Below are 27,080 nucleotides of genomic sequence, written 5' to 3'. Positions count from 1 at the left end.
AAAAGCTACACAAAAAAACCCATTGCCACCAAATACTGTATGGACTTATCGACAATAAGTCAACGTCTTTGGTCAAGTGTTTGACTAAATGGGAAATATAAAACTGTCCTCTTGACTGCCTTAACCAGACATGGAACGCACTGGTCGCAGTTCAAGTTCACAGCCCACATCCATCCTGACCCAGTGAGAGGTGTGCCAAGTTAACATCCAAGGACGCTTCCAAATGTCCAGCCTTCTGTTGTGGTAAGCACACATGAGAATGGGCACAAAAACAAACACCTTAATCAGTCATGTACCTGAAAAGTGACCTTCACTTCATCAAGAAGTCGGGTAAACTGGTGATGAGCAGCCGGTCTGCTGGGAGAGGATGGATGGGTCAGAGTGCCGCGGCTCTGTGTGCAAGCGAGCGTCAGAGCTCCTTCTCATGTCTGGGGATGGGTGCGGGACAGCAGGTGTGTGTCTGTGCTGGAGTGGGGAGTGTGCGCTACATTGAGTCCTGGTGCATCTGGGGAGTCGTCCAGAACGTAGTTCCTTAGGGGAGCACTCCAGGGCATCATTCCTGAGGGAAGCACTCCCAAACATCATTCCTGACTTCTCTTCTGCAATGGAGGGCACTGGAGTTCAGGTGACAGGGGAACAACAGAAGACTGCATAGTCTTTTCGACACAGCACCTCACTAAGTAGACACTTATTTCTGCTTAGGAACCGATTTGTAATCAGAGGGAATCAGAAAGAAGGCCGAGTGCAGCATGATCTCGTTTTCTTGATAATGACTGAAGGTACAATCAGCTTCCAACAAATGGGCAAACAAATCACAGCGCATGATTAGGCTGACGGTACACTGCGCAGGTCTCCAGACACTGGCGTAACTTAGAAAGCTGTTTATATTTGTTCTTTCTTCTTATTGCTGTTAGGTGCTCTCTAGTCCTGCACCGTCCTCACAGTCGCTGCTCTGCTTCAGTCCATTGCTGGCGCTACCGTGTGTATTTCCTGGTGGTCCTCAGTAGCAACGAGCTCATCGCTATTAGCCACGATCAACATGATTGCAGCCCTGGGGTGGCGTTGTGAGTTAATGAGTTTGAACCACAAGGTTGGAGGTCATGCTCACCAGCTGCTCCTCAGAAATCCTGTTCCTATACAGGGTTGCTACCAGTCAGAACCAACTCAACGGCACTTACCAACAATCATCATGACTGGAGTCCTGGTGTGGTGCTGCGGGCTAATGTGCTGCACTGCAAGGTGGTTGGCTTGAACTGCAAGGTTGGCAATTCAAGCTCATCAGCCGCTCCTCAGAAACCCTGTACAGGGTCGCTATGAGTCAGAACTGACTCGACAGCACTCAACAAGAACAACACCAAACATCATGACTACAAGTTAATAAGCTGATGATCTCTTCTTTAGAGAAAACACATTGTTATAAAACATGGAACTTCAAAAGCCTCAGTCCATGTGGGTCTAAATGTCTCCTCCAGGGAAAAATGTCCCAGCCTAAGGGGAAGTGGCTCCAAATAAACTAAAAATCTCATCACTGCCCCAAACCTCCACTGCCGTCAAGCCAATTCTGACTCAGAGCCACCTATGCCCTCTTGGAAAATCAGAGCCCTTCAAGAATCCAGGTTGGTATATTCTTTACTGCTTTGCTGTTTACAAAACCTATGCAGCATGTTTCTATTAGGTGTCATGGAGTCAGGTACTCTTCTATGAACAACAGAACCAAACACTGCCCAGCCTGGGCCCATCCTCACAATTGGTACCCTTTTTGAAGCCATTGTTGAAGCTACCGTGACAATCCATCTCATTGAAAGTCTCCTTTATATGCTGGCCCTCCAATTTACCAAACATGATGTCCTTCTCCATGGACTGATTCATCCTGACAACACATTCAAAGTACATGAGCATCTTCTTCTAAAGAACATTCTAGTTGTGCTTCCAAGACAGATTCGGTTTTTTTCTGGAAGTTCATGTTACTTTCAGTACTCTTTGCCAACACTACACTTTGAATGCATTGATTCTTCTAAGTTCTTCCTTATTCATTGTCCAACTTTCACATGTATATGAAACAACTGAAAATGGTTTGGGTCAGGTGCACCTTAGTCCTCAAACTGACATCTTTGCTATTGAACACTTTAAAGAGGTCATTTTGCAGCAGATTTGCCTAATGCAATATGTCCTTTGATTTCTTGTTGACTATGGAGCCAAGCAAAATGAAGTTGTTGACAGTTTCTGTCTTTTCTCCATTTATCACGATGTCATTTATTGGTCCAGTTGTGAGGATTTTTGTTGAGGTGCAACTGTTGATTTCTTTACAAATCCTGTAAGTGGAAGTGGCACTTGCTTCTGCATAGGGCAAACTGACAGACTAAAAAACACTAACATCAAATCAATCTTTAAAATTGGATTGTAATGGATACTTTCAAGTCTCTGCCGCCACCCAGGAAAAACAATCTCGAGAGATTCCTACATGAAACGCAATTTTAAACTAAACTAGGAGATCTTTTAGGTCAATTAAACGAGAGCAGAAGAGAGAAAATACAGAGCATTCTCCACGGAGTGTTCCTCCCTCCTCCTTTCTCCCTCTCACAGGGTGGGGACTGCCGATCCTGTTGTTCTTTTCATGCTTGCCCCCACCTCCCAAATGGGGATAAATAAACCAAATGCTTGAAAACTACTATTATCTGAAATTATGGTGAAGGGGTTTTCCTGTCTCCTCCATTTTATCTTCAAACTTGTGTTTGTTTAATTACATGTTGCCTAATGATTTCTGCATGTAGAAGCTATGCCCTGCTATTTTATCAAACCTAGTAGTTGCCTCATTGATTTTTTTCCTGGGTTTTTAGAGAAATAAGCAAGCCATCTGCAAGAAGCAGTGGTTCTGACTAGTTCTTTCAAAGTCTTTTGCCTCTAATGACTTTCTTTGTCAAATTCTCCTATCTCTAATATAATGTTAAACCATATGGAAAATAGTATCTTGTTCCAGTGGGGATGTCTCTATTGCTTGTCCCTTACCAAACAAGCTAGAGAGGCTGTGTTCTGGGGACACGCACACAAGATTGTTTTAAAGAAGTATTCATCACTTCCTATTTAACCCTCTTTTTAAAATAAAGCACTAGTATTGGAGCTTATCAAAGGCATTTTCAATATCTCTAGAGATAATTACAAGGAGCGCTCTGGTGTTTTGGTGGGTCCAACGTTGGGTTGCTAACTGAAAGTTTGGCAGTTTGAGTCCACCAGCCACTTCTAGGGAGAAAGAGGAGGCAGTCTGCTCTGTAGAGATTTAGTCTCAAAAACACTACCGAGAGGCGATAAGGAATTTGTTGTTCGTTGACTGTGTCGGTGTTCACTGTTTGGAATCAATCAAATTTAAGGAGTCGCTGCCGCTGCCATCAACGTGTCAGTCCCAAGCGCACTCATGAAACAACCGCCTATTGAATCTACGTCTGGGGCCGTCCAAGTACGCAATGAGAAAGGTGAAATTTCTATGAAAAAGTGAAGGTGAAATGCTATGTGTCTGCAAAGAGGCCAGGCTATGCCCCTATGGAGTCCCCCGATGAGGAGGATGAAGAGCTTCAGTTCATTCAGGAAGCCAAGGAACAAGACGCAGAGCCTGAGGAACAGGAAGAAGATTCGTCTAGTGAGCCATATTAGTGACGATGTGGAAGAAGGATGGGCTCCACACCGGAATACAGCGGAACCTGAAGTGGGAGGAGAAAGCGATTCATAAGTAGAAGGAGATGCGTGGCACATGGAACGAGAAGATAGCCGTGAAGAAGAGGAAGAAATTGATGATGAGGAAATTGAGTGGTGCCGTGGGATGATGCGTCAACGAGCACAGGAGAGAAAAAATGAAGAGATGGAAGTGATGGAGGTGGAGGATGAGGGATATTCTGGGGAGGAGTCTGAATTCGAGTCTGAGTATGAGGAGTACACAGACAGTAAAGATGAAATGGAGCCTCGCCTTAAGTCAGTCTTCATAGGAAAGAAGGATCGAGTGCAGTCCAAGAAGGTGAGGCTGAAGCATTGAAACAGAAGGAGCTGGAGAAGGAGGCAAAATGCATGGCTGAGGAGAGGCGTAAGTATACACTCAAGTTGTAGCAGAAGAGACCAAGAAGGCGCTGGAAGAGAACAAGCGGTCCCTAGCGGCACTGGATGCACTCAATTGTTGTTGTTGCTGTTAAGTGCTGTTGAGTCGGTTCCGACCCATAGCGACCCTGTACAGGGTTTCCAAGGCTGTAAATCTTTACGGGAGCAGAAAGCCTCATCTTTCTCCCGTGGAGTGGCTGGTAGTTTCGAACTGCTGACCTTGTGGTTCGCAGCCCGATTCGTAACCACTATGCTACCAGAGCTCTCAATGCAGATGATGAAAATGATGAGGAGGAATATGAGGCATGGAAAGTTTGGGAGTTAAAAAGAATCAGGAGGGACAGAGAAGATCGTGAAGCGCTCGAGGAGAAGGCAGAGATCGAACGCCTGAGAAAGGATGAACAGTGAGCTGAGCTTCGGGCAAATGGCAAAGTCATTACCAACAAAGCTGTTAAGGGCAAATACAAGTTCTTACAGAAGTATCATCATCGGAGAGCCTTCTTCATGGATGAAAATGAAGAAGTATACAAGAGAGATTTCAGTGTACCTACTCTTGAAGATCATTTCAATAAAACCATTTGTTCTAGTCATGCAGGTCAAGAACTTTGGACGTTCTGGCCGTATGAAAAACACCCACCTTGTGGATCAAGACACCACTTCCTTCGACTCAGCTTGGGGTCAAGAGAGTGTCCAAAACACAAAATTCTTCAAACAAAAGGCAGCTGGAGTAAAAGATGTATTTGAGTGGCCATCTGCCAAGATGCGGAAAACTACCTAGAGTTCAATTCCTTCAAGTCTTCCAACTTCAGGACACACAGGAGAATCACAGTGCTTGGTCATTCATTTACTTTTATTTCATGAGAACCAACCTATTAGGGCCTATTGCCATACTTGTAACAGTGAGCTGCCCAGCATTTGAAGAAGGTGCTTTATGGGTTTGGACTCATACTGAGAAACCTACAGAGAAGCACTGTCTAGAAAGGATTAGAGTCGTTTAGTCTACGAGACCACCAACTTAAAACGTTGAGACATTTTAGGTTTGATCACTGCTGTGGCTCCCATAATCACATGAGATTGTTCAGTTTCTTTTTTCAGGTCCTGAGCTTGAATCAGAAACATGGGCACATTAATGGACAGTAATTACTTCTGCCCTAGACTAATTTAAGCTCATTGAAAACCTGTTTTGCAAAACAAAAACAAAAACAAAAACACTATGGAGTTGCCCTATTCTGCCCTATAGGGTTGTCATGGGATTGAATTCACTCAACATCAATGGACAGAGATAATCATATTGCCTTTCTCATTAAGTCTATTAATGTAATAAATTGTATTACTAGACACTCGAATATTGAATCAGCTTGCTTTCCCAGGAGAATTTCTTGTTGTTTACAATGTGTTGGATTCTGCTTCTTAAGATTTTATTCAATAATTTTGCCTTGGAATTTGTGGATAACAATGTGCTGAATGTAAAATCATTGTCAGATTTGTCATTCTTGAAATCCCTCTGCATTTGTTTCTCTGTCCTTTCATCTGTCTTCCTCTTTTTGTAGACTAAACAACTCTGAAAATGAGGACCCAGACCATGTAGCAGTCATTTCAATAGCCACCCTGGTTTTCCATAGGTAGCACGCAGTCACATTCCACAAATGGCTGACTCTGAAATTGGACATTCGTAACAGAGCATAGTAATTCCAAGATCTACCCTGTTTTTCCACAGGTAAGCACCAGGGAGTTGCCTAGTTTGTGAAAAACATGTAACTATCCCACAACATAGAAAGAGCAGCAAAACATGTGCTTCCCTTCTCTATCTGTGCTGTGGAATAGTTTAAATCAAATCTTTCTTTTCAAATTGTAATGTTATTTGAGCTTTCAGAAATATATTTGTTCATTTACATTAATTTAAATTGAGATGATGAGCCCAGAAAGATGGTCTTGGAGACGTCTGTGGTTTTGAACCTATGTGTATTTGGATTGGTGCTGATATTTATTAACTGTAGACATGAGTAGGTTACTTGGGTTTTCGAGTCTTTGTCTTCCTGGCCTACAGGATGGAACTTCTAACACTGGTCCACTAGCTGGCTCTGTTTCAGCTCTTCCCGCTCACACATACTGTAGTGTTATACAGATAACACGTGTGTGACATGGTTTTCACCAGGCGACCCTCTGGTGCTTTAGTTTTCTGTGGGTGCTATTCACATTCCATACCTGTGCACACAGTTTTCGTGGATGTGTGTCATCTGCGGGAAAACATCATAAACACTGACTTTTTTCTACTGCTGTATGCTATAAATTCCCAATTTCAGAGTTGCTCAGTGTGAAAACATGTGGAAAAGCACAGGGTATTGGATTTACTACTGTCTGTTATCAATTTCCAATTTCAATGCTGCTCAGTCTGTGGAAGGACCAAGAGGAAATGAGCAGAGTGTGTTACGGTAAAACCAAGCCAACTTCTGTGAAGTGCAGTCATCTGATCTGGGGAAATACGGTAGATCAGTGGTCACAAAGCCTGAGTTTGGGCCAGAGGCACAGATCTGTCTGAACAGAAAGTCATTTCCTGAAGTTGTTGGAGCCACTCAAAATCAGCTTCCATAGAGACTTCCCACCAAAAACAAGATGGCATGCCATGGTCCTGCCGACTGGGGCTGCTGGCTTGGAAGGGGATTTCAGTGGCAGAGCCTCCAGACAGGTCGTCAGGATGTGTTTTCCGTCTTGGCAGCTATATCATGAACCTTGACCTATCAGACACACCTGCCGCAGGACTTTTATTAAAATCCTGTTCGTTTTGCTCCTGTAAGGAAAGAATGGTTGTGGCTTCCAGTAGGCCAATGGCTCTGGCGACCCCTGTCACTCTGAAGTGGGGGTCTAAGCTGCTCAGCACATCCCTGATGAAGCTGCTCTGGTCCCTTGTGGATTTCAAACGCATCCATTATGTGGGCATGTATGAGATGCTAGAGCAAAAAGACTCACAGGCCCAGGCCTTGCTGGGAAGCCGTCTTAGCAAGATTCCTGTGTTTGCGGCCTTGCTTACATAGAAAACCGTACCCTGAGTACACACCCTACTCTGTAACTAACACAAAGGGGCACAATTCATAGCAGACTATGGGAGTTGGGCAAAGATGGGACAGCTGCTGTATGGCAAAGTGACATCTCGTGAAGAGTGAGGAACGTGGAGTCCTAGTGGAACACAAGCTTTCCTGGAACCAGAAACTGCTGCCAACCCAACCCAACCCAAGGAAGAGTGGAGGTCACTGAGTAAGAGGAAGCTAGATGATGTGGACTGACACAGTGACAGCAGCGAGGGTACAAACAGGACAGCGGTGGGGACGGCAAGGAGCCGGTGGTGGTTCCTTCTGTTGTGCACAGAGTCACGATGAGTCAGAACTGACTCCAGGCACTTAACAACGAGAGGGCTTGAAGGTCTCCTAATTATGTAATGACGGGTTAACAAATGGAAAAATGAATTCCATGTTTGAATTAGACATGGGTGGCATGGGGAAATATTTTCGTAAGTATAAAACCGAAGTAAGATGAAGCAAAGGGTCTGTGCTTACTTATCTTGTGTGTGCAGGAGATATGCATGGGATTGAGAGACAAGGTGGCTTCTCAAAATCTGCGAAAAGAAATCCTGCTCTTGTCATTCCATTTTCAACAAAATTCTGAAGCCCCCTCATAAGAAAGAAGACATTCACAAAATGAACAAATCTCCCATTGACATAAAGCTGCGGAGGGTTTTGAGTTACAGAATTTCCTAAATGGGCTTTTGTCCAATGTTATCAGTCAGTTTTCTTAAGTGATGATTAATACTGTGGAGCCTCTCAGGTTCCTGCTTCATAAGCGACCAACAGCTTTACTTTATTTTATGCTCAGCTGGAGATGAGAAAGTTTGAGGTTCAACCCACACTGCGTAATCAGCTTCAGTAAAGACTACATCCCAGAAAACCCAGTGGAGCAGTTCTACTCTGTACTGTGGGTCGTTGTGAGTCAGAATTGACTTGACTTCACAAAGCAACAATTATAGATGAGCAGAAAGAATGCAAGGAACTCACCTCCGCACCAAACGCAACTAGGTCTTATTTCTACCTTTCCTTTGAAAACCCTTTGAGGTGTCTTTTATAGACCTCCTCCTCCCTCCTGCCATTTTGTTTTTCCCTTTTCTTCTTCTCTCCTTCTTTCCTGTTCTGTTCTTCCCTCTGTCTTCCTCTCTTCATTCTCCAGCATTTCTTGAAGGCTTACGTAGCAAGCCTTACGCCATGGAGATCTGATTTCCCCTCCCCATAATCTAATAACAATGTAATGTAATTACCAATCTTCATATTAGCATAAATCAAAAGGTCAAGTCCACACATAAATTATGTATAATAACCTATCCAATTAGCAAGTACAACTGCTCTGTGAGATTTAGCACAAACTTCTCTTCATCCCATAAGTATGATAAAACATTTTCTCATTAGCACCTTTTATTTGTACAATATCAGGCTGACATACAGGAAAAAAAAAAATTGAGCTGCCTGATTTGAAATTATGTTTTAATGGGATATAAAGGAGATTTTCTATTGGCTTTAGGGATAATTTATGGTCAATATGTACATGATCTACAGGGTATTCATGATCCACAAAACCGGTTTCAATATCTGGTTATAGGAGGAGCAGAACCATACACAGTTGGTGTGACTGTGTTAGTCCCAGCCTGACGCCATTCGATCCAAGAAGTGATTTGCCTGTGACACTGCTTACAGCCACTAAGGAACCAGCCTATGACTTGGACAGAAGCAGAATAAATACATAGAATGGGATTAGGTACTTGACCCAAAGGTCAGTTTGAACTGCAAGGTTGGTAGCTCAACTCTACCAGCCACTACTCAGAAACCCTATACAGTGTCACTAAGAGTCAGAACCGACTCAACAGTACTTAACAACATCAGCAACATATATACTGAGGAGTCCTGGAGTCCTGGGGAGGCACTGGAGGTTAAGCAGCAACATATATACTGAGGAGTCCTGGAGTCCTGGGGAGGCACTGGAGGTTAAGCACTGGACCACCAGGTTGGCCATTCAAACCCACCAGTTGCTCCTCGGAAATCCTATATAGGGTCTCTAAGAGGTGGAACTGACTCAACGTCATTAACAACAGCAGTGTGTGTGTGTGTAACCCATTGTCTTAATTGAGTCCGGCTCACAGGACCCCTGTCAGACAGGGTAGAACTGTCCCATAGGATTTTGGAGACAATAAATATTTATGGACCCAAACAGTCTTATCTTCCTCCCACAGGGCAGTCAGTGGATTTGAACTGCTGACCTTTTGGTCAACAACCAAGTGCTTAATCCCAGGCCAACCAGACTCCTCGGAGTTAATTCTGACTCGCAGATAGCCACTGTTTACAGAGTGGAGCTCTTCTATGGGATTTGCTTGGCTGCTATCTTTACTGAAGCCAATTTCCAGACTTTTTTCCCATGGTGCCATTGAGTGGGTTCACATTTCCAACCTTTAGGTTAGTGTTGTTGTTAATGCCATCAACTCGGTTCCAACACACAGTGATTCTGTATACGGTTTCCAAGGTGTGACTGGTGAGTTTGAACCACCCACCCTGTGATTAGCAGTCCAGTGCTTAAACTACAGTGTCACAGTAGAATTAGGTTAGTAGCCAATCACAAACCGATTGAGCCACCAGGGACTCACACACACACACACACACACACACACACACATTTACGTGGAGAGAGATGTATTTAATTGCTGTGGTTACATGCCATTGAGTCAGGTACAACTCATACTGACCTCGTGCACAACAGAAAGAAACACGGCCTGATTCTGCTCCATTCTTAAAATGGTTTTTAATGTTTGAGCTCATTGTTGCTGGCACTATGACAATCCAACTTTATTGGGGGTCTTCTTCTCTTTCAATGACCCTCTACTTTCCCAAGCATGACTTTCTTCAAGGTTTAGTCCCTCCCGATACTATGTCTGAAATATGAGAGACAAAGTCTCACCGTCCTGACTTCTAAGTAGCTTTCTGGCTGTACTTCTTCCAACACAGATCTGACTGTTCTTCTGGCAGTCCTTGGTACTTATAACGTTCTCCTCTAACACCAGAACTCAGATGTATTGGCATCTATATCTATATATCTATATTCACATTTGGAGTCGGCTGTGGTGCTGTCATTGGCTCATACCCACCAGCCACTCCTCAGAAACCCTATACAGGGTCGCTATGAGTCGGAACCGACTCGACAGCACTTAACAACAATGTTAACATTTATAATATACATTTCTAGAGAAATATAAAGCATGCATATTATAAATATAAATTTATATAGAAATAGATACAAGGGAACTTGAAAAAGTTCATGGAACAATTCCATAATCTTTTATTTCTACTTTCCCTGAAAAATTTGACAGCCTTTTGGCATGTGTGCTGTAGGATAAGCACAGAACTGTTAACTTCAGAGTCTGTTCTGACTCCTAGCGGCCCTGTATAGGGTTTCCAAGACTATAAACCTTTACCAGGATAGACAGTCTCATATTTTTCCCAAGGAGTGACTAATGGATTTGAACTGCTGGCCTTCAGTAAGCAGCCCAACTCCTAACTCACAGCCGCAGCAGGGCCCCACGTACTGATACACACACATCTCAGATACAACATCGTGCTAGGCCCCTGGGACCTTCCAGGTCTATCCCGCAGCAGTCCCTGGGTAGCAATATGGTACTGCACAGGCTTTGGGGGCTAGGATGGCATCTTGATGGGGGCCATTTAGAAATTCTACATGCCATTGTAGTGACTGACCCACAGGTAGAAAAAGTTCCTATCATTTTCCTAAATCTAAGAATTCGATTTAGGGTCTTTCTTATTTTTCATCCCATATCAAACTCCATGGATGGTTCATCACGCATACTTTAGTCTCTTCAACCTGATTTACACATTTGTCTCATCTCATGCCTGACTGTCTGTGTCTTTCATTGGAGTCTTCCTTGGCGACATGGCCACTAGCTTCAACAACAGCTTCGACATGGTACAGGGTCAGGCTGTGTTTCATCCTGTTGGTCATGGGACCACCATGAGGCAGCATCAGCTGCCCTTATTACTGATATCCTTCATTGAGGTCTTCCTCTGAGGATCTCTGGCACTTGGCCCTTCCGCCTGCACCGGGCGGTGTATGTGTCCTTCCCATCTCACTAGGGATCAGACCCTATTTCAGAATCTATATCTGGAAGAGGATGTGCAGGTGTGCTCTGTCCTGTCCTGTCAGGTGATAAGCAAAGACAAAGGACAGGTTTGTCTGAGGTTTCCCTCCTGGGGCCACCCTGCAGGTTTTCCAGGGTAGATGTACCAGCTGAGGTGGAGACATCACCACATCCATCCTGAAAAGCAAGGAATGTGTGATATGATCCCTCAGCCACTCCTCTGCAGGTGAAGTTCACACCTCACCATGAGAGAAATGTGCTTATTACAGATAGACTCAAAGCCAGCTATATTTCCATCATACTAAGATCTCCTTTTGAAGATAATTTCGATAGCTAGGGAAGATATCTACACATACTGCCATTACCCTTTCCGAAGGTATACGAGCATTTCACGTGCTGAGCTATTTATCTCGCTGGATCATTACTATTCTCTGCTCTGTTACAACCCAATACAAAATGTGTCTTTAAGAGAAATATCCAGTTCATTGTGAGAATATCATTGCTGAGGTCTTTCTCTAGTGAACATAGAATACCTTGTCTTCGAATATTATTTTTGTTGTGTTTAAAACAAACAAGCATCAATGGAAGGGATTAATATTGCCATAAATCCCAATAACAGAAGTTAGTCAATCTAGCAAAAACAGCGCCAACTGCCAACTGTGCAGACTGAGAGAGCTAAGCGTTTCCATAGGGAGTTAGAATCCTTAGAAACAGAATACTGGAATATTGATGGTTTGAGTTCACTTATTTGTTAAGTGTTGTTGAGTCAGTTCCAACTCATAGCAATCCTGTATAGGGTTTCTGAAGAGCGGCTGGTGGGTTTGAACCACTGACCTTGCAGTTAGCAGTCCGTCACTGATCCCACATCGTCACACCCTACAGGTGTCAATGACCCAGGGCAATGGCTTGTACTCACTGCATTCCTGAATGTAGGAGTGCTGAGGGATTAAGACTGGGGTCCTGGGCTCAGGAGACTCTCAGGGGACATGGTGGTTGCATGAGTGTCGGGCGATGCCCTGTGCTAGTCTCCCTGACTGCCACCCCCAAAGTGTCACATCACTCATCCCACTTCCTGCCTGGGTTTCCTGCTTCCACGCCTCCTTCTTCCCTAACCCTTCTGAACTTTGTGAGTCAACGCTGTCTTTTGGTCTCAGAAGGTTGATTATTCTTAGAGACCCCATCTATTGCTTGACTGAAAATTCAAACTCTGGGGTGAGTTCATTTCCAGACCCCAAGGGTGACTAGGGTTTATTACATCACCTAGCGTCTTGAAGCCCTTGAGAAATCCTGCAGTGAAGTAGGCATGTGTTTATCAAACTGTGACCTTCGGGAAGCAGATCGCCCACCCTTTTCCCCAGGATCCTCGAGGTGAGTTCCCTTGGTGAACTTGGAGGTTAGAGATCAGGGGTTTAACCCTGTGTACCACCACAAAGCAATAGTGGCAGGTCTGGTTTATTCTGAGGTGACATGCTATCTGGGGGGAGTCGGCTGACTGCATTTGTGAGCAGTGAAGGTGTCGGGGCTCGACTGTGCCCACAAACTCAAGTCCTTCTCTGGGCTTCCCCTCCGTCCACTCCAGCTCCCTGTGCTTTGTCTCTGGGACCAAGCAGGGTTGGGAGGCATTCTGGCCAAAGTCGGGTACGTGATGGGAACCAAGTAAAGCTCCCTCCCCACGTGATCCCAGTGCTCCTGCTGCCCAGGCAGAAACAGGAAGAGCAGGAGAAAGCAGGTCATCAGATGCTCAACCTCTCCCAGCCACTGCCGTGGAATCGACTCCGACTCACAGAGTAGGACAGAGGAGAAATGCCCCTAAAGACTGCAGGACCATCTCATTTGTCTCCAAATAGCAGCTGTTGTTCTGAAGGGCCGTCGATTCGATTCTGATCCATAGCGACCCTGTATAGGGTTTCCAAGGAGCCACTGGTGAGCTTGAACCACCGACCTTGCAGTTCAAATGACTTTGCAGTCTGACGCATTAGCCCACAGTGCCACACCTGGGTTCCAAATACAGGGGCTAACCCACTGTGCCAACAGACATGGAAAATCTGCTTTAAAATGTATAGCACAAAAATACATATATACTTTATTTCAGGATTTCTCGAGAGCTTAAAGATGCTGTTGTTGGAAAGTGCCATCGAGTCAGTTCAGACCCATAGCAACCCTGTATAGGGTCTCCAAGGAATGGCTGGTGAGCTTGAACTGCCGACCTTGCAGTTCAAACCCACTTTGCAGTCTGACGCATTAGCCCACAGTGCCACACCAGGAGGTGTAATCCTCTTAATTACCATTTGGGTCTGGAAATGAACTCACCCCAGCGTTTGGATTTTCAGTCAAGCAATGCACAGCTCTCTTAGGGGAATGGAGTCCTGGTGTGGTGCTGTAGGATAAAGAACCGGACCACAAGATATGTTTGCACCATAGGATTGGCAGTTCAAACCCATCAACCACTACTCAGAAACCCTAGACAGGGTCGCTATGAGTCAGAACTGACTCCACAGCACTTCACAACAATAATAAGGTGAGTGACACACACCTTAGAGTAATCAACCATTTGAGATCAAAAGGGCTGTGATTACTCACAAAGGTCACAAGGTTAGGAAGGAAGGCATGGCAACAGGAAACCAGGGAGGAAGTGAGCTGAAAGATGCTGCACTGTGGGCGGCGGTCAGTGAGATGACACAGAATGTGTGTGAACTGTTGAGCGGAAAACTCCTCATCTAGGTAATCCTTCACACCATTCACACTAAGGAGGGGCCTTTCTGTTTCTAAAGGAAAGAAGGGTTTATAGAACCATATCTCTGCTCGGGTGACATTCCCAAGACCAGTGGGTTACAAGCCACACTTGGGAAGCTTAGCTCCGGACGCCGAGTCTTTATACAGAGTCGTCTTAGCTCTCAGGCTGCAGGACACCTTATCATTTCAGACACCATAACTCTTGTTTGATTAAGTCACTCAAATTTTAAAAAGCAATTTAACTTTATTTTTATAACATTTTTACAAATACAAGTTTTTAGCTGGTGTGTGCATTACTTAAAGTCTAAGGATCTTTCTGCTCCTGTTAGAACATTTACACTTGTCCTAATAGACAATATATAAGCGAAGACCAGAAACTGCCTTTAATCAATCGCTTGCTGTGTGTCTGCTCAGAATTTCTCATGGGGACTGACTGATGCTAAGCTACAATAAGTGACAAGGACATGTGCTTGGTTTGTGCTCAGGACTAGTTAATGCTCTAGTGGGGCCCACCATTAAACAAGGGACATGCCCTAGATTTTTAAGAAAAGCGGTAGTCCAGGGGGCCTGTCAAGAAGCAAAGGGGGCAGGCTGGATAAGGAGGGGTGTCTACAGAGGTGTGGGAGACAGAATTCTGCTCCCACAGAGAGAGACAAAGAACACTCGCTGGCATCAGAGATGTTCCCACCCAAAGGCATACAAGTGAACGATTTCTCACCATGAAACTTAAATCCACACAGATGAGGATTTAATGTTGTTATCTACTTTCCATGGAGTCCAAGTGTGGCTCTATCAGATGAACACTTGATCTCAGGGTCAGTTTGCACCGTGAGGTTGGCAGTTCAAACTCACCAGCTTCTCCTCGGAAGCCTTATACATGATCGTTATGAGTCAAAATCAACTCGATGGCATTTAACACCAACGATGCCGATCCACGTGCCATTGCTCTGAACAGACAGGTGTGAACACCATGTGTGAGCACGACATAATACATCCAATACTGATGTCATTGCTGATGTCACGTGGATCTTGAATAAAAGCAGAGAACAACAGAAAGATGTTTAATTGTGCTTTATTGACTGTGCAATGGTGTCTGAGTGTGTGGATCACAACAAACTATGGATAATGTTGTGAAGAATGGATATTCCAGAATATTTAATTATGTTCCTGAGAAACCTACACTTAGACCAAGAGGCAGTCATTCGAACAGGGTCACGCTGCGTGCTTTAAAATCAGGAAAGGTGTGTGCCAGGGATGCATACTTTCACTCTAATTATTTAATCTGCATGTTGAGCAAATAATAAGAGATGCTGGATTACAGGAAGAAGAACGTGGCATCAGGATTGGAAGAAGACTCATTAACAACCTACGATATGCAGATGATATAACCTTGTTGTTGTTGTTGTTGTTAGGTGCCATTGAGTCGGTACCGACTCATTGCGACCTATGTATAGCAGAACGAAACACTGTCTGGTCCTGGGCCAACCTCACAATTGTTGCCACACTTGAGTCCATCGATGCTGCCACTTGGCCAATCCAACTTGTTGGGGGTCTTCCTTTTTTTCTCTGACCTTCCACCTTATCAAACATGATATCTTTTTCCAGCGACTGGTCCCTCCTGACAATATGTCCAAAGTATGAGAGACAAAGTTTGGCCATCCAGGCCTCCAAGGAGCACTCTAGCTGCACTTCTTCCAAAACAGATCTGTTGGTTCTTTTGGCAGTCGATGGCACTTTTAATATTCTCCAACACCATAACTCAAAAGCATCAATTACTTATTCACTGTCCAGCTTTAGCATGCATATGAGGTTACTGAAAATATCATGGCTTGGGTCAGGCGCACCTTAGTCCTCAAGCTGACATCTTTGCTCTTCAACACTTTAAAAAGTTCTTGTGCAGCAGATTTGCCTAATGCAATACGTCATTTGATTTCTTGACTGCTGCTTCCATGAGTGTTGATAGTTGATCCAAGAAGAATGAAGTCCTTGACAACTTCAATCTTTTCTCCATTGATAAGAATGTTGTTTATTGGTCCAGTGGTGAGGATTTTTGTTTTCTTTACATTGAGATGTAATCCATACTCTTTGATATTCTTCAGTAAATGTTTTAAGTCCTCTTCACTTTCAGAAAGCAAGGTTGTATCATTTACATATCGCAGGTTGTTAATGAGTCTTCCTCCAATCCTGATGGCATGTTTTTCTTCGTAGAACCCAGCTTCTCGTATTATTTGCTCAGCATACAGGTTGAATAAGTATGGTGAAACAATACAACCTTGTCGCACTCCTTTCTTAATTTTAAACCATTCGGTGTTCCATAACCTTACTAACTGGAAGTGAAGAAGACCTGAAATACTTACTGATGAAGACCAAAGACCACAGCCTTCAGTATGGGTCAACCTCATTGGAATAAAACAAATCAGCTTACAACTAGACCAATAAACAACAGCAGAATCATTGGAGAAAAGACTGAAGCTGTCAAAAACAGCCAGGAAATCAAAGGACATATTGTATTGGGCAAATCTCCTGCAAAAGACCTCTTTACAGTGTTAAAGAGCAAAGATGTCAGTTTCAGAAATAAGATGTTCCTAACCCAAGCTGTGGTGGCGCTGTGGGCTAAAGCGTCAGACTACAAAGTTGTTTGAACTGCAAGGCCTGTGGTTCAAGCTCTCCAGCTGCTCCTTGGAAACTCTCTACAGGGTCGCTATGGGTCAGAATCAACTTGACGGCACTTAACAACATATTCATGTAAAAGTTAGATGATGAATAAAGAAGACCATAGAAGGATTGATACATCTGAATTCTGGTGTTGGAGGAGAATATGGAAAATACCATGGACTTTCAGTAGAACAAATAAAGCTTGGAAGAATTGCAATCAGACTGCTACTTGGAAGCCAGGATGGTGAGACTCTGCCTCTAATACTTTGGACATCTTATTGGAAGGACCAGTCCTTGGAGAAGGACATCATGCTTGGTAAAGTCAAGGGTCAGCACAAAAGAGGAAGACCCCCGACACACTGACAGCAGCAATGGGTGGGAACACAACACCACAGGACCAGACAGTGCTTTGTTCTGTAGTGCATAGGGTCCCGACAACTTGGAAACAACTCAACAACAACACTGCTCAAACAACGTTTTGTGCACCACAGCCCGCAGGCGCTGTGGCCTGAGGCCCCCTGGCCGGGGGGGACAATGGCCATTACGGAAGCCTCTCTTGCTCTGCCTCCTCTCTGTGTGCATCAAGGTTGTTCCAATCAAATAACAATAAAAGAGAAACAGTTCAGGAAGATGATATTGCTAAAATCAAAAAAGAAAATTGCTCTAGTTACATATTTTTAAATTAAATTTAGAACTCAATTGATTCTAATCTAACCCGCTGAAGAGAATTATGCCTGAGCCTTATGTTTTATAAACACAGATGACAGTAATGCACAAAAGAGTGTTTGCGTTTTCAGAGACAGGCGGAAGGTGAGAAAATAGAAACACCGTGTGGAAAATATCCTCTGTGGCTCTCCAACAGTAATCTCAAAACTGTTACATTGCTGTAGCCCAGTGTCATGTCATGGTGAAGGGAAATTAGCTAAATCCACACATTATTAATTGTTACCTTCTGACTTGGTTTTTCAAAGAAAGTTAAGTACAATTCATGCACAAAGTTTGCAAGCCTTCCCACAAGCATTTGTGTTCCACTTGAGGGGATCAATCAGGTGAGGCACTGTTATCCTTCCCGTCCCTGGCTCCTGGCCACACCTGGCCTTCTCCTGCAAACTCTCCTCTCCAGGAGCCCCTTGCTTTGCTGTGAGAGGGTTAATATAGCAGCATCAATTCAGACAGAGCTTGTATAATGTAATCACCTCATATCAAATCAACTTTGGTGGATTGAACCTCACTCTTAGTGAATAAGAGGGATAACATCAGTCAAAATAAGAAAATTTGTTCACGAGGGCTGGGAGGTGGGGATGTGGGAACAAATTACCAGAGTTCTAGAACAAACAAAATCCTGTTATACAAAATATTGATGATTGCACTATGTTGTTGTTGGTAAGTGCCATTGAGTCAATTCTGACTCATAGCAATCCTGTGTAGGGTTTCTGAGGTGTGGCTGGTGAGTTTCAATCAGTTGTCGTTCAAACTGATCTTGCAGTACAGCGCTTATCCTACAGTGCCACATGCCACACCACGATTATAGGATGTGGAATTACTTAAACATCGGATTTTATGTGGCTACTGGTCACCATTGTTTTATGATTCTTTTCTAAAGGAAATGCTACAGAACTTGGACCACGCTCTGGGTCAGACTTGGTTGTATTGATCTTTTATGGTCTCAAATTGGCTGTTGTCTTTCTTTGTTGGGGTCTTGGGTGAGCAATTTTATCCAATGGCGCTAAACAAAATCCTTTCACATGATCCTAAGAACTATTTATTTCAGGTTGTAGAAAACGTCGATTTTCTTAAGTTGAAAATTCACAGCTGTTCCCCTTCATCTCCTTCTATCACCCCGGCAAGTGGAGCTCCCCATTCTGCAGTAATTGCATGGCTGGAGTTTGGGTAGTGTGCATGGACCCGCCCACCACGAGTCCTGGAACACGGCACCGACATGAAAGCAACTCCAGGAGAAGGGTTTGGCCTCAGAGGATGGGCATAAATCATGAGTTGAGGAGATACAGCGCTTGGTAATGTAAAGAACATCAAGTCTGCTCAAAACTCCTTCTGGAGCAGGAATCAGAACTCTAACCCCATTAAGGAGTCACTGAGTTGACCAATATTCATGATTACCACATGTGTCACAGAACCGCTCCCTTGCATTTTCAATGACTGCTTTTCCAGTTTTCCTTCTAAGGACCTCGGTGGACTCAAATTTCCCACATTTCAGACAGCAGCTGAGCACTTCACTGGTTCACCACCAAACTTTCCCACCAGACCCTAGAGAACCTTAGAGGCATTGGATCCAACCTTAGCCTCACCCGGAGGAGGAAACCAGGGTCATGAGGGTGGATGAATCCATTCAGGATTTCAGAGCCGGAAGGAGCTGGAGCTACAATGGGAACCATTCATTATAGGTGATGCCCCCTCTCTGCTGGGTCACAACTTCCAATGGTTGGTTTGTATAAACCAAATCAACCAACCCCTCTGCTGTTGTGCTGATTCCAACTCACAGCCACACTCTAGGGCAGACTACAACTGCTTCTTAGGGCTTCCGGGGGGTGAGGGGGTGGGGGGGTAAATCTTTACAGGATCAGAATGATGGATTTGAACCGCAGACCCTGCAGTTAGCAGGCCTATACTCAGTCCACGGCACCACCACAGCTTCTTGATTTAGGTGAAGAAAACACAAACTTACTCAAGCCTGGTGGTGGTGGTGGTGGTGGTGGTGTGCTGTGGAGTTGGTTCTGACTCATAGCCAGCCTTGGATAGGGTTTCTGAGGCTGAAAATCTTACGGGAGCAGAAAGCTTCAGCGTCAGTTAATAAACCACCAGCTCCAGAAGAAAAGTCTCTTGGGGCAACTACCCGCAAACATTGTTTCAATCCATTTCACTAAGGATCATCTTTTTTCACTGACCCTCCACTTTACCAACCACGATGCCCGTGTCAGGGATTGCAGACATGAGTAAACATGAGATGACATCTCCCGGCCTTGTCTCTAAGGAGCGTCCTGGTGATACTTCCAACACGATCTGTTCGTTCTTCCGGCAATCCACTGCATATTCAGTATTCTTCTCGAACAGCATAATTCAAAGGCATCAACTCTTCCCTGGTTTTCCTTAGTCATTGTCCAGTCTTTGCATGCATAGGAGACAACTGAGAATATGAAGGCTTGGGTCAGGCACAGCTGACGGATTCCCTCCCAGTAGAAGAGGTCCAAGTCTGAAACCATGGTGTCAGCAGGGCTGTGCTCTCTAAAGACTCTAGAGGAAGGACTTTTGCTTCTGGCTTCTGGTGGCCCCTTGACGTGCAGCTCTACCCCTCCAGTCTCAGCCCTGTCTGCACACAGACAGTGATCTTCTCAGATGTTATTAAGTAGGTAGGATGAGGTCACACTGCAGTAGGTGGGTCCTCATCCAATCTGAGTGACATTCTTACACAAGAGGAGTGAGACACAGAAAATCAGGGAGCACACAAGGAGGAGGTGATGCAGAGATGCGATGCGGTGATACAACCACACACAGGAATGCCTGGGGCCACCACAGGGATGTGTGCTCAGGGGCTGGCCAATTCTCCACACACAGAGATGCCACCATTCGTTGTACTAGAACTCACAGGAATTTTGCCTTCTTAGAAATCACGACACTTACATGTCAGAATCGAGGCATTCCCTGCGTGACCCCTGGAACGGGGGAAGAAACAATAAACCATGTCTGCTCCTCACACTGAGAAAGCATGCGTGAGGCCAGCAAGCACACGGTCCTGATCCATCCACCCACCCGGGGGTCCAGGCTCACAGCTGGAAAATCTGGCCTCCTGTGTCATGGACCCAGCTCACAGGCTGTGCCTTAAGTGTGTCAACACCATAGGCTTTATGGAGACTCAGCTATGACATGTGTGGAGACTGCTGGCATGTAACATGGGTCCAAACCCTCCACCTGGCACGGGTCCTGTTTCACAGCACACACCGTGGCTGTTAGGTGGCTCACACCTGTGCATCCCTCGGAGAGGTCCCTGGGTAGCCCAAGTGGTTGGTGGTTCAAACTCACCCAGCGATGCCTCAGAAGGCCTGCAGACCTGCCCCTGAGTGGTCACAACCTTAACAAGCCTGTGGGTCAATTCTACCCTGCACACATGGGGTCACTTGTTGGAACCAACTTTCGGAAACCAATAACAGTAACTCTCCTGAGGCTAATGGGTACCAGACTTCTTGTCTACCTCTCTTCATTAACATATAGATAAGCCAGTTATAGCCAGATCAAGCACACTGTGATTTCTGACTGTATGCTGAACGCACACACCCACGCAACTCAGCACTTATGGACACTATTGAGACCCTTTAAATCGGAATATGGTATTAGTCTTGATTTCTTCTATTCCTCACAAAAGCACTGGGCAGCCCCATCTCTCCATAAAGAACGTTGGCTTTTATATTAATGAAAGGATTTTGCCTTCCTGCTTTCTCCTCACATCCTACAAATTTCAATTAAGTCGTGTGCCTCTGGGTGTTCTCAGACTGCATGTGGGGAGACAGTGAGGGACAAACCCCCCAGCTCTGTGGATGTCTGACAGAGAGCTGAATTATCAAACCCCAAAGACAGCTCGTTTTATCTGATAGATGTTCAAGTCGTATGACCTCATTTGGAGCGAAGGCAAAGTTTAGACGTGATCAGAGACTGAAGATCTGTGTTACTGGTATCAATTACCCTAGCTCTCCAGGGTCGGTCAGCATTCTAAATAATGCCAGAAAATCCTAAAACAATTCATAGTTCACAAGATCACAAGGATTCAATCATTAAGATACACAGAGTCATATTTAGGCAAAATGTCTATTTGATTTTGAAGCACCCTTAGAGACTTTACGAGATATCCTACACTACAACTATGGGGAACACAGACATACATGTCTCGTGGTCATGTACAGGGTTCAGTTTACACATAACCTAAAAGTAGAACCACTGCCTTCAAGTTGGTTCCAACTCATAGCAAGCCAGTGTAGGGTCTCCCAGACTGAAAACCTTTACAGAAGCAGACAGCCTCATATTTCTACTGAGGAGTGACTGGTGGGTTTTAACCTCAGACCCATGGTTAGGCAAATCCCTAACTCACACCACCATCCAGACTCCTCAATTTCCATACAGCTAGCTTAAATTACAGAGTCTTGGTCTGGCACTGGTGTAGGGTAATGCACTGGACCGCAAGGTCAGTTTGAACCACAGTGTCGGAAGTTCAAACTTACCAGTCACTTCTTGGAAACCCTTTACCAGCTTATACAGATTCGCTATGAGTCAGAACTGACTCGATGGCACTTAAACAACACACTTATATTAACATATAAAGAATGGGCACAGTTATCACGTGGAAGGGAAAGTATGGGCTTACAACGTTAAGCTCTGAAGATGAGGACCCTACAACTGTGGACAGATTCAGAGGGCACTCTCTGAGTGTGAAACCCAGTGAATGTCATCAGGATCCTCTCTCTGATTTTCCAAGCTCCGTTCTGACCTTGAAGGCTTTGGGAGCTTCAACAGTTCTCAACATTGTGCCTTCAGTTTTTCCTACTAGGGTACCATGATTTCATTGGACTGATAAAGAATGTGTTGCTAATGCTGTTGTTAAGTGCCGTGGAGTTGGTTCTGACTCAGCGAATCTGTATAAGCTTTCCAAGAAGTGGCTGGTGAGCTTGAACCACCAACCTTGCAGTTCAAACTAACCTCGCAGTCTAGCACATTAACCCACTATGCCACATGTCGATTTTGCCTCCAAATCACTCCACGTGACAAAGTAGAACTACCTCCTAGGTTTATTTCTTTACGACAGCATGTGACCAGCCCCTGCACCCTTTGAGCAGCTGGGTGGCTTTGAATCACCCACTTTTCTATGAACAGCCAAATGCTTAACTAGCATACCATCAGGGCTCCTTAATGCACAAGAAGACTTCAAAAAGGCCACAGAAAAGTGAAATGAAAACATAATGGAATTTTTACATAGGCTTTCAGAAGCCCCTGGTATCATTTAAAATGCCCACACTTCACTGCCTGATCGTGTCCAAACTTTGCCATCGCTCCTAATAAGGTCATACAATGTGAAGATCTATCAAAGAAAACAAGGTGTCTTAGGATTTGATATTCCAGCTCTCTGTCAGACATGCACAGAGCAGGGGGGTTCACCTAGCCACTGTTTCCCCACAGGCAGTTTGCAAACACCCACAGGCACACCATTTAATTGCAATTTGTAGAATGTGAGGAAAAAGCAGGAAGGCATGAAACTTGCTCTCATGTGAAAATATAAAAGTCTTAAAATAAAAAATATTGCAACATTACATAAGGAAGTGCAGTTCACAACTGTGTCCCAGAAACAAGAGCCCAAACCAGTCATCAGAGCTTTTGCCTGGAAAACCTCTCTCTTATTGATATGAGGCTTGTTCTGGTCAGGAGAAGCTGTTTCTGAGTACTGAGGGCCACAGCCTTTCCTGCCCAAGCTCTGAAAGGACACAGTGCCCCATGATCACATAAATAACCACAGACGGTCACTGATGACGGTCCAACTTCAGTTGGTACAGGTGGGGTGTTCACGCCGTGGAATTCATGCTGTTGAGCAAAATAACAACTCCCTGTATTTACCACCTAGATAAGATGCTCTTAAAATTAAGTTGTAAGCAGAGCACGTTTACAATTCAGTGTTCCCTCACACCTCTGCAGGTAGGCCCAGCATTTTACCCAAGGCTAGTGTGTGCTTAGTGAATACTGGCAGTCCGAAAGGCTGAGAATTCAACTTACAAATGGACTCCAGGCTCCTGCCTTTTCAAAGTGGCAACTTACGCAGAATTAGAAAACACACTGAACAATGGATGAGGACTAAGCTTAAAAACAAAAGGAAACACTTTGGTAAATCCAATCATCCTCTCATCTGTCAGTTTGTCCTACTCGTTAGTGGTGACTTGCAGGTTGCTATGATGCTGGAAATGATGCACCTGCATTTCCTATCCCAACAGAGTTACCCACAGTAGACAGGTTTCCATGGAGCTTCCAGGCTGAGAACAGACTAGGGAGAAGGAACAGGAAGTCCAGTTTTGAAGGAATTGTTGTTGTTAGGTGCCATCAAGTTGGTACTGACTCACATCCTATGCACAACAGAATGAGACGTCGCCTGGTCCTGTACCAACCTCACAATCGTTGCTCGGTTTGAGCCCCTTGCTGCCACCATTGTGCTAATCCATCTCATTGGGGGTCTTTCTCCTTTTCTGTGACCTTCCTCTTTACCAAACATGATATCCTTCTCTGGAGACTGGTCCCTCTTGACAATTTGTTTGAAGTATGACATATGAAGTCTGGCCATCCTGGCTTCCAAGGAGCATTCTGGCTGCACTTCTTCCAACACAGATTGATTTGTTCTTTTGGCAGTCCATGGTACTTTTAATCTCCTCCAACATCTTAACTATAATGCATTGATTCTTCTACAGTCTTCCTTATTGACTATCCAACTTTCACATGTACATGGGGTTATTGAAAACACCATGGGTTGGGTCAGGTGCACCTTAGTCCTCTGAGGGGATTAGCCACTGAAAACCTCATGAATATCAGCATAGCATTCTCTAATACAGGACCAGAGATGAACCCCTAAGATTGGAAGGCACTCAAAATATGACTGGGGAGGAGCCATCCTCTCAAAGTCAAGTCAATCCTGTTGACATGGATTAAGGAAACCTTTGGGGACCTTCTCTTCGTGACAGGGCAAACGAGAAGAAAAACTGTAACCATCCATTCATAATTGGAAGATAGAATTTACAAAGAAGACGTCAAAAATGAAATGGGATGCCTAAAGATTGATTTCTTAGGTATTAATGAGATGCAATCAACAGGTATTGACCATTTTGAATAGAACAATCATCAGGAATGGCAAATTCAAGAGGAACGGTGTCCCATTCATTGTCAAAAACAACATTTCAAGATCTATCGTACAAGGAAGACCAGTTAATACAACTATTATTTAAATTATGTACCCATCACCAAAGTCAGTAATGAAGAAATTGAAGACTTGTACCTACTTTTTCAGTCTGAAGTTAATCAAACATGCAATCAAGATGCATTGATAACAACAGGAGAGGAATTGACTCCTCCATGCTGGAGAGGGGCGGGTAACAATTCAACCCAAAGCAATGCATGGAATTCCAATTATGCTGCCATTTGTAATTATTGAGGAGGAAGCAACAGATTCAAACAAAAAAAATAAGATAGGGTTATCTTTGGAAAAATGAAGTATCAAATAATGAACAAGAGCAGTTTTAGAGCGAACTGAAAACATATGCATTTGTAAGAGGAAAAGCTGTTTAACAAATCCCTGTGGGTCAGGTTAACCGTCAGGCTTTGGCTGAAGTCTGGAGGGAACAGAGTGGGCTAGAACGTTCCATGGGTTCTTCACACAGGGGTAAACGTGAGCTAGACAAACAGTGATGGCTTTTGTTCCTCCTGCTCGTCACTCGTCAGGTGACAATTAAACTCATTGTTTCTGTTGAGTATCTGTTTAATGCCAACACAGTCAGTACTTGCCTCAACTGATTTGCACTGTTCTTACTGGTATTTTTCTGTTTGACAGAGAACTTTACTAAATATTTTTTTGTACTGAACTGAAACCAGTAGTGGTAAGTAATCCAAGTGTCCGTCTTATACCCTCTAGTTCATCATCCTGCTCTAAGAACTGGACATTGAAGTCCTTATACAGTAGGGCAGTCAGCTATCCTACCATGGTCTGCAGCTTCCTACCATGTCCTTACTGAAGCCGGGGGATGGAGCAGACTGGCTGCCCAGAGCTCCTGTCCAGAGCCCAGCCCAGCCATCCTGGAAAACCCCTGATCCTCTCCCTGGCCTTCTCTCCCTGGCCACTGTTGGCCACCCTTTCCACTCAGACATCCTGCTGTTCTCTGTGCTTCCGGCTGTTTCTCCCATCATCCTTCTGCTCAGCAGACCCCGATCTCCCACTCAGCATCGTGATGCCCATACATACGCCTGTAGGTTCACTTTCTTCATTGTTGCAACCAAGTCAGCTTTCCACCTCCGCAAACACATCCTGCATTCTCCCAGCTGGGCCTCCTGTGGGTGCTGTGGGTGCTGAGCATGGGATCATGGTGTGTGCTGTCCTTCCCTGACCAAACAGTTACCAGTGAGATGACTCTTGGAAGCTGGCTTGACCTTTACATACCTGGCAGCACATCTGTTTGTCCACTGGCAGCACATCTGGTGCCCAGGTATCCAATCAGATAACCGCTGAGATATTGTTGTGAATGTATTCTGTAGGTGTGACTAAGGTGCAATCAGCTGACTCTGGGTAAAGGTAGCTGATCCACCATGCTGTGGTGGACCTAGTCCAACCAGTAGATGGATGACCTTCAGAATAAAAACATCGGGTCCTGGGAGTGTAGCACCCCACCTCAGGATGTGATATACACGTCCTGCTCAAGCTTCCTGTGTGTCTGAAGTCTGACAAGCCAGACCCATTCCAAAAAAAATAATAAGTCTCTCTCTCTTTCTCAATGTAGTTGGCCCTTGAACAACATGGGTTTCAACTATGTAGGTCTACTTGTACTTGTCACCACTTGTCTGTCAGTTTGTCGTACTGTGGTGGTTTGTGAGTTGCTGTGATTCTAAAAGCTATTCCACCGGTATTTCAAATACCAACAGGGTCAACCATGGTGGACAGGTTTCAGATGAGCTTCCAGATGAAGACAGACTAGGAAGAAGGAGAGATGAACTACTTCTGAATATTTAGTCACTGAAAACCTTATGAACAGCAGAAAAATACTGTCAGATACAGTGCCAGAAACTGAGCCCCTCAGGTTAGAAGGCACTCAGAATGTGACTGGGGAAGAGCTGCCTCCTCAATGTAGAGTTGACTGTGATGACGCGAATGGAGTAAAGCCCATGGGAGAAAAGCCCGTGGGACCTTCATTTGCTGATGGGGCACAACTCAAAATAAAGAAAAACAGCTGTAAACAGCCATTGAAAATCGGAACATGGAATGTAAGAAGTATGAATCTGGGGAAATTGGAAGTTGTCAAAAATGAAATGGAACACATAAACATCGATGTCTTAGGCATTAGTGAGCTGAAATAGACTGATATTGGACATTTTGAATCTGATGACCTCATGGCTTACTATACTGGGATTGACAAATTGCAGAGGAATGGTGTTACAGTCATTGTCAAAAGAACATATCCAGATCAGTCATGAGGTACAACGCTATCTGTGATTGGGTAATATCCATGCGCCTACAGGGAAGACCAGTTAATACCACTATTATTCAAATTCACGCACAATCCACTAATGCCAGGGAGGACGAAACGAAGAATTCTACCAACTTCTTCAATCTGAAATTGATCAAACATGCAATCAAGATGTATTGATCATTGCTGGTGAATGGAATGCAAAGGTTGGGAGAAAAGAGGAAGGA

General features: G+C 44.5%; 1 protein-coding gene and 1 pseudogene across 1 annotated transcript in view; one reads left to right on the top strand and one right to left on the bottom strand.

Moving 5' to 3' along the window:
- The window catches only part of CNTNAP2 (contactin associated protein-like 2), a 1,478,157-nt gene that overhangs the window by 698,651 nt on the left and 752,426 nt on the right, over positions 1 to 27,080 (bottom strand). The window lies entirely within an intron of this gene.
- Positions 291 to 4,858, top strand: LOC102814564 (annotated as a pseudogene).

The sequence above is a fragment of the Chrysochloris asiatica genome, unplaced genomic scaffold, assembly GCF_000296735.1.
Source record: "Chrysochloris asiatica unplaced genomic scaffold, ChrAsi1.0 scaffold00041, whole genome shotgun sequence".
Lineage (NCBI taxonomy): Eukaryota > Metazoa > Chordata > Mammalia > Afrosoricida > Chrysochloridae > Chrysochloris > Chrysochloris asiatica.
The sequence above is the reverse complement of the archived record's forward strand: the minus strand, read 5'-3'. Positions and strand labels throughout refer to the sequence as shown.